Source organism: Hibiscus syriacus, unplaced genomic scaffold, assembly GCF_006381635.1.
Source record: "Hibiscus syriacus cultivar Baekdansim isolate YM2019G1 unplaced genomic scaffold, ASM638163v2 tig00116958_pilon, whole genome shotgun sequence".
NCBI lineage: Eukaryota > Viridiplantae > Streptophyta > Magnoliopsida > Malvales > Malvaceae > Hibiscus > Hibiscus syriacus.
Genome location: NW_024063484.1, coordinates 313,406 through 321,941, shown reverse-complemented (window position 1 = coordinate 321,941; position 8,536 = coordinate 313,406). Strand labels below are relative to the sequence as shown.

Below are 8,536 nucleotides of genomic sequence, written 5' to 3'. Positions count from 1 at the left end.
GGAATGAGTTCAGGTTAGTGCTGGAAAGAGCTATTGGTTTTGGGCCAGGAACGGATAGATTGAAATGGATAGGCTGCTCTGATGGTAATTATAATTCGAAGGACTATTGCGCTAAATTGGATTCAGTTGGTAAAAAAACAGATCTTACTTGGAATCATGTTTGGTGTAAGTACGTTCCGCTTAAAGTTTCTGCTTTTGTGTGGAAAGCCATGCATCAGAGACTGCCAGTGGTTACTGAATTGATTAAGCGAGGTATTGATTGCAACGCTAATCTTCTTTGTATTTTCTGTAGTTGCTTCATAGAAGATCAAAGTCATTTGTTGCTTCATTGTGATGTCGCGTGGCATGTCTGGCAACGATGGTGTAAGCTTTGGGAAATTAATATTATCTTTCCCATAACTTTTTATCAGATGGTCCAAATCTGGTTTTCTTAGAATATTAGAAGGAAAAATCTGTTTTTATGGTAAATTGGATTTTTTGGGTTGTTTTGGAATATATGGCTGAGTGGAAACAAATCTAGGTTCGAGGGCAAAATTTTCACAGTAGATCAGATCTTTAATACTGGTTTGTTGCAGATACGTGTTTGGATGCATTTTTTGTGGCCAGTGAAGTTTCTTTGTGTCCATGATTTTGTTCGATGTCCGGGATCATTTCTTTTCGTTTGATTCCTATGCTGGTTACTGCCTCTGTGTTTGTTATTATGCTTATTTGTGGTGGATGCTCTGTTGGTTTTCCTTGTTTCGTTGTTGTACTGGTGGTGGTCTGCTTCTTGTTTTCTTTGTTTCGTTTCTTGTCGGTTTTCCTTGTTTCAGCACAACTAGCTTTGTTAGGGACTGTGCAAATTTGTTGAATCATTAGTTCAACCAGATCTAATTTAGATGATCGAATGGGGGTGTGTTTTCGATTAAAGTATTTGATGTCTCTATTTGTTTGTAATTAACCACCTCAAGGCACACTCTTTTTCCTCCAATTAAGTTTAGGGAAGTTTTTTAATGAGGTCCTTGGGGTGGTGTACTTTGTTCCTTTATTTATACGAAGTACCTCTCTTTAAGAAAAAAACATATATGTTGCTCGAAATTTAGATATCAAGGAATAATAACAATTCTTAACTATTGAGATTGTTTGGTTTGTATAAAGAGCTTCACAGTTAATATTGCAGTAACTGTTGTTGTGATTATGTTGCAATTGCATGTAAATAAAATAATACTACGAATGTTTTATTGAAGGATATAGCGGACCCTGATTGCATGATTGAAATATCCTGACCATGTAAATATAACTTATTTTTGAAAAGCCAATGTTGTGAAAATGAAATGGTAAGTCATTGTTAGAATGGAGGATACAAATCCATACTTAATTTTTTTGGGAATTGAGGTTAAAAGTATGTGACTTTCCATTTAAATCAAAAAGGATGAACTCTAAGTATTAAGACAAGCCGCTAAGTATTAAGATAAGTAGCTAGAGACATCGTTGTAAATTACTCCATGGATGAATTGAAATTAAAACATTGAAATTTGTAACTTTAGATGTGACAACTTTCTGTCTAAATCATGAAAGGTGAACTACGTAATTACTTCAATAAAGAATTGTTGATCCTAATATCACTGATCTTTTCCCTCGAAAGCATCTGCTTGATCTTGAGAGATACCCATAGATCCCCTACCACTAGATCGATGTTGAAGACTCACATAGATGCCTCACACGAGACATCTCCGTCCGTATAATGAGAGAAGCTCCTTGATCGGAGCCATTGACTCATTGGGTAGGGGAAATTGTATTAATTTTATAATTCTCCACCCAAAATATAAAGGGTGAACCATTATGATCCCTTTGTTGTTGAGAGGGTTTAAATATGATTTACCTCAAGACAAGATGTTCCTATTGGGATATCAACCAATACGATGATAAGACAAGTCTCCACTCGAATCAATAAAGAATGAATCGTAAATCCCCTCATGGTATGCTACCTTTGTTTGTAAAAATAAGGATGTCAATGGGACTTTCCCACTATTAGATCAATACTAATAAAATCATAAGGATGCCTTTAAATGAGATGTCATCGTCTATTTAACAGGACTATCAATAAATAAAATGTCTTACCGTGATAAAAATATAAATATTATACGGTTCTCCGTTTGAACTAGAAAAAAATAAATCATTACATGATTTTCTGATCTATCAGAATGGATAATTTATCAAAGGAAAACACTAATAACGAAATACTCTTAAAATGCACCTTTGAAAAAAAGTACTACTTTAATGAAAGAAAGATGAATTGTGTATAGTAATGAAACACTCTAGTTAGCACAAACATGACCATTTCAACGAATTTAAAGATCAATTTTTCTTAATTTTTAAAAGAAAGAAAATACTAAAAATTGACGTTCTTAAATTACGATATTCTCCATTTTATGCTTTTTTTTAATGAAAACTTAATATAAAAATAGATGTTTAGATTATACCTTAAGTTAATTTTAGGTGTCAATTTTTTTTCTTCAAAATAAGTATCTAATGTTTTCGATATTATATTTTTAAGTACTTGATCCGTCATGATCATTAAATTTGATTGTTATCTGACATATGTCAAGTTTATAAAATTTTAAAAGTTTTATTTTAAAATAAAAAATAAAAAAAAATTTAATTTATTTATAAAAAAAACTTTTTTTTAAAAAAATTAAATCTCAGAAAAGATCCCAAACTCAAAATCTTTAATTCTAAATCATATTTTTAGTTATTGTCGATAATCTATAGTCACCACCTCCATTATCAAATGACTACATACCTGTCGTGATCAACCACCATTTTTATCGTTACCTTGAACAACTTAATTTATAACCCTAAATTTAAAATGTCACATAAATAGTGGGAGATTTCCCAACAATCCAATCGAAGGAGAATTACGTTCGCCGGGAGGCTAGTCGCTGGGAAGGGGGAGGGGAATTGTTCAATTGTTCAAATAACCGCATACCTATATTCAAAATTTTCGGGGACCAAAAATTTGATCCACTTGACCCATTACATTATGCTACTTATAAAATTTGGATATTTTTATTTTTTGAACGCATATATTCAATTTATATTTATTTTATTTTTAAACTATATTAATTTTTAAAAAATCACATGAATTTTAAAATTCAAATTACATAATACAAAGATAAAATTAAAAAAATAGATACGATGACATTTAGAATGTTTTGATGTAATTTAAAAATCAAAATTTAAAAAAAATTATAATTAGAATGAAATATTTAAAAATTGAGGATGAAAAATCTAATATAAAAAATAAAAATAGGGAACAATATACTCGCCAGCTTGGCGGGCCGAAAATCTTGACCATGATCCAATCCGTGATTCGTAATCAATAGCAAACAAGATACCTAATTAGGAATAAATGTTTTAAAATTAGATTATGTCTCACGATAATAAATGAATTAAATTATGTTGAGATTAAGGATTAAAATTTAAATTGAAATATAATAAAGAGATAAAAAACTGAATTTAACTTATTTTAATAAAATTTACAAACCCCATAATTTGAATGCTAAAAGGCGAAAAATGATTATAAAAAGTAAATAAAAAATTGCCATCTTAAGTGAGAATAACAGGCAATGTTTGCTGGTTTTCAAGGCATTGGCAAACTCAACAAAAATGTGGTCATTGATAACCAACAAAAATTCTGATTCTTCGCTGCTTATTGGGTCCCCTTCCTCATTTCCTAACCCCTTTCATTCATGCCCCACCAACCACGGCGGGAGTTCCTCCATGGCCCCACCACCACGGCCACCACCATCAACCCTAATGTCGACCTTGCATGGCCTTTCGGTAAACTCGAAGGTCTCGACGGTGAAGACATTCGCGAAACGGCCTACGAGATATTATTTACGGCTTGTCGTTCGTTGCCGGGTTTACTCCTCGCATGATAATGGAGATGGAGGATCGCCAGGGTCACCTCGCTGTCGGCGGAATAATGGGGCTGCGACAGTTACTTCTACAAGTAAGATTAAACGATCATTGGGGTTGAAGGCGATGAAAAAGACACATTGCAGGAGGGGCTCAATGAATTCTATGGATTTTAGTAACGGCGGTGGTGGTGGCAGTGGCGGGTCGAAACAGTCATCGCCTGCTACTCATCATGGGCGTAGTGCTTCCATTTCTGGTTTTAGCCCCGGAGGTGGAACGGGGTTTTCAACATTGCAATCGTCAAAGACTAGACGGCCATTGACATCGGCTGAGATAATGAAGCAACAAATGAGGGTGACGGAGCAGAGTGATAGTAGGCTTAGAAAGACTCTCACCAGAACCCTTGTTGGTCAAGTACGTACAATAATAAGCATTGCATGCATAATTTTGGTGTTTATATACTATGAGGATTTAAATTGCAGTTGCCGTTGTGTTTTCGGTTGTATTTTCGTTTATTAACATAATAGATGTTATTGCAGTACCATATTGTTTAATTTTGATGTAAAATTATGATATCATTCTGGCTAAATCCATATTGTTTTCAACAGATGGGTAGGAGACCAGAGACTATCATCCTTCCACTTGAGCTTCTTCGGCATTCAAAGCCAAGTGAATTCAATGACACCCATGAGTAACATAATTGGCAAAGGCGTCAACTCAAGGTCTTGGAAGTAGGTCTCCTCTCATCAATCCTTTGGACGAATCAACCCTTTAGTGATGCGTTTACGAGATACTATCCGAGCTAGCGAGTCGAATCCTATTGACTCGAGCAAGAACTCCGAGATCACAAGAACATTGTGCAACACAGTCGCTTCTTTAGCTTGTGGAAGCACCACCGTTGCCCCGGCCGATGTGTGCCATTGGGCCAATGGCTACCCTTTCAACATTCACATATACATTTCTCTTCAAGCCATATTCGACACCAAGGACGAGACATTGGTCCTTGATGAGGTCGATGAATTGTTAGAGTTGATGAAAAAGACATGGTCCATATTGGGCATCAATAGGGCAATCCACAATGCTTGTTTCACTTGGGTGCTTTTTCAACAATATGTCGTGACGAATCAAGCCGAGCCCGATCTTCTTTCGGCTGCATACACCATGTTGACAGAGGTCGAAATGGATGCTAGAAAGCCAGACAAAGAGACAACGTATGTGAAACTGTTGTCTTGTGTGCTGGTATCGGTGGAGAATTGGGTTGAAAAGAGGTTGCTCCACTACCATGAGTATTTCAACAAAGGAAATGCTGATGAAATCGAAAATCTTGTGCCTATGGCACTGTTTTCAGCAAAGATTTTAATCGAAGATCTCAAGATGATGGAAGTGGACAAAGTGCTCGCGGATTTAAACGGTGATCGAGTAGATAAGTACATTCGATTCTCTGTGCAAAATGCTTTTGCAAAGGTGAGTAAACCATACATCATTTCTATCCTGTGCAACTCATTGCCTGGTTAAATTCCGATTTCTTCATTGATTGGTATAGATGATAGAAAATGAAAACGTCAAGCACACAGAAGAAAATGGAGGACCAAATGAAGCTCTACTTCAATTGGCTAAACAAACCGAGGATTTGGCTGCAAAAGAGAGGGAGTTATTCAGCCCCATACTGAAGAAATGGCACCCCATTGCAGCTGGTGTTGCAGCAGTGACATTGCACCAAAGCTATGGAGCAGTGTTGAAGCAATATTTATCTGAGACAATTGTGCTCAATGGTGAGATAGTTGAGGTAATAGAAAGGGCTGCAAAGCTAGAAAATGTTTGATGAAAGAACAAGAAGAGAAAGAGCTGATACCTAGAGTAAAAGAAAACTGAAGTCAGTCAAATCTTTGTTCTCTATCTCCCCAAAAAAGGCATATTGTTAAAGTAGCCCCCAACATTTACCGAAATGATTATTTTGGTCCTTATTTTTTCTGGAGTATTTTGGCCCCATGTTCCATTTTAGGATAAAAAGGTCCCTAACATTTAACAGAGAAGTCTTTAGTCTTATTCTTTTTCTTTTTAGCATTTTAGCCCTAAACATTTTAGGATAGAAAACCCTTATTTTGGAGCGTGAATCATGTGTTAACTAATGTTTCTATCGATAAAGGGACCTTTTTACCTAAAATGAAATGTGGGGGTGACAAAATACTCCATAAAAGATAAGAGCTAAAATGACATTTGAAAATATTGGGAGCTAGTTTTAGCATTATGCCTTAAAAATGTCAAATTCTAGTTTCCCCCCTACTATGCTCAAAATTCACATTTAACCTATACTTTAATATGCCAATTTAATCCTATATTAGTTAATCCAACTGTTAACTATTTCGATTACGATACTGTTGATGTTTTCTTCATAAAAAACATCCATCTAACTTATCATATGACATGATTCTTTGAGTTGGAAGGTGTGTTTTTAAGAGAATTTCGTAAACAGTTTAATTGAGATTGTTAATAGTGGTCATTATTTGGATTAACTAATGATGTTATAAAAATAGAGGGCATAAATCATGTTAAATTAAAATACATGGATTATATCTCAAACATGATATGATAGAGGGATCAAAGCATAATTTGACATATGAAAAATGAAATAATCTATAGACTTATTAATTGGTTGCAAACTTTCTGTAGCAGACTGGAACCCAAAGTCCAAATCTGGAACCATATGCACAATCATGTGAGGAGCTAACTAGATCAGCCGATCAAATGGTGAAAGATTCTTTGACATTCCAATAGGCCTCACTGATGATTGATTCTGATTAGCTCAAGGTTTAGAGCAAATCTTCCAAGAATACACTACTTTCGTTGCATCATGTGGTAAGAATCATCTAATTATGTTCATACAAACTCTTTTTACCCCTCAATAGTAAACTTTGAATCATAATTTGATGCAAATTGATGACCTCTAGGTAGGTTAGTGGTGCCTAGGTCGAGTTTATGTACGGTATAAATAGGAATGACAATTTTATTCGGATAAGATGGGTTTTAAACTCGAATTGACCTAGTCTTACCGGGATTTTTTTTGAAAATTTGGATTTGGGTTGGATCGAGATTTTTAGGGTATAATTGAGTCAGCATAATATTAATATCTTTTATATATTAGAGATAATTGTAATAATATTCTTTTTCTGTTTATTTTTTCAATTAAGTCCTTATTTTGCTTAATAAAAATAAATAAATATAAATAGGTTGAGTTGAGTGTGGGTTTTAACCTAAAAAATCAGAACAAATGAAACTTTCCTAAACCTGGACTAAATCGGGTATAGGTAGAGGGTTTCAATTTTTGAATCGAGTTTAGGTAAACCAAAAATCTTACCTGTCGTCGTCCCATATAATATAATACATGTTTATTTAAGTTGGTGGATTATATTTGTGACATTGATTTCAGGGTCAAAGCAAAGCTACGTTCCCTCACTCCCTCCTCTAACAAGATGTAGCCGAGACTCAAAGTTCTTCAAACTATGGAGAATGGCGAATCCTTGTAGTGTGGAATACAAGACATGCACCAACTCATTACCACTGAGAAACACCATCCTCGCCCATCAACAAGCCGCGGAACGCAACGCCTCTATGTTCGTCTCAATACCTTACACTACCTAAGCTCCCACCTACATTCCCTTGACAAAGCCCTCACCCTCTCACCAAGAGTCTCCACTACGAAACCGACCCATTCGACTGACACTCGCAAGCACCACGGTCCTTCTACTTCATACTTCGAACACGTCAAACGTAGCCATTCAATCGGCTTGTGATCACATATCGGAAGTCGCCGCTTACCGTCTCGTTTTCCTCGACTCTTAAAACGCTTTTCTACGACAGCTTTACGTCGGCGAAGTCGTCAACGCGAGGATCAAACCTTTGATCAGGGTCCTGAAGCAGAACCTCTCGCTTCTCACTGCAATACTCACCGACCGTGCTCAAGCATTGGCGATGAAAGAAGTGATGAAAGCATGTTTCGAAGCCTTCCTTCTGGTTTTACTTGCAGGAGGACACTCTAGGTTCTTCGAGAGGTCGGACTCTCGTTTTCCTCGACTCTAAAACGCTTTTCTACGACAGCTTTACGTCGGCGAAGTCGTCAACGCGAGGATCAAACTTTGATCAGGGTCCTGAGAGCAGAACCTCGCTTCTCACTGCAATACTCACCGACCGTGCTCAAGCATTGGCGATGAAAGAAGTGATGAAAGCATGTTTCGAAGCCTTCTTCTGGTTTACTTGCAGGAGGACACTCTAGGTTCTTCGAGAGGTCGGACCGTCAGATGATTGAGGAAGATTTTGAGAGCTTAAAAAGGGTGTTTTGTACTTGTGGGGAAGGGTTGATACCGAGAATGTGGTCAAAAGGGAAGCTGAACCTGTTGAAGGGGTGATAATGTTAATGGGTCAAACCACTGAACAATTAGCTGAGGATTTGAGTGTTCTCACCTGTGAAAGTAATGGAATAGATGCAATTGGGTCAGGGCAAAAGCTACGTATACCACCAACAATAAGGTGGGATAGAGGGGATCCTAATACTATTCTTAGGGTTTTATGCCACAGGAATGATAGAGAAGCCAATCTCTTCTTGAAGAGGTCATTCCAATTGGCAAAAAGGAATTGATAT

The 8,536-nt window shown here is 36.3% G+C and overlaps 1 pseudogene; it reads left to right on the top strand.

Moving 5' to 3' along the window:
• The first annotated feature begins 3,649 nt into the window (after nucleotides 1-3,649).
• LOC120189590 lies at nucleotides 3,650-8,536 on the top strand (annotated as a pseudogene).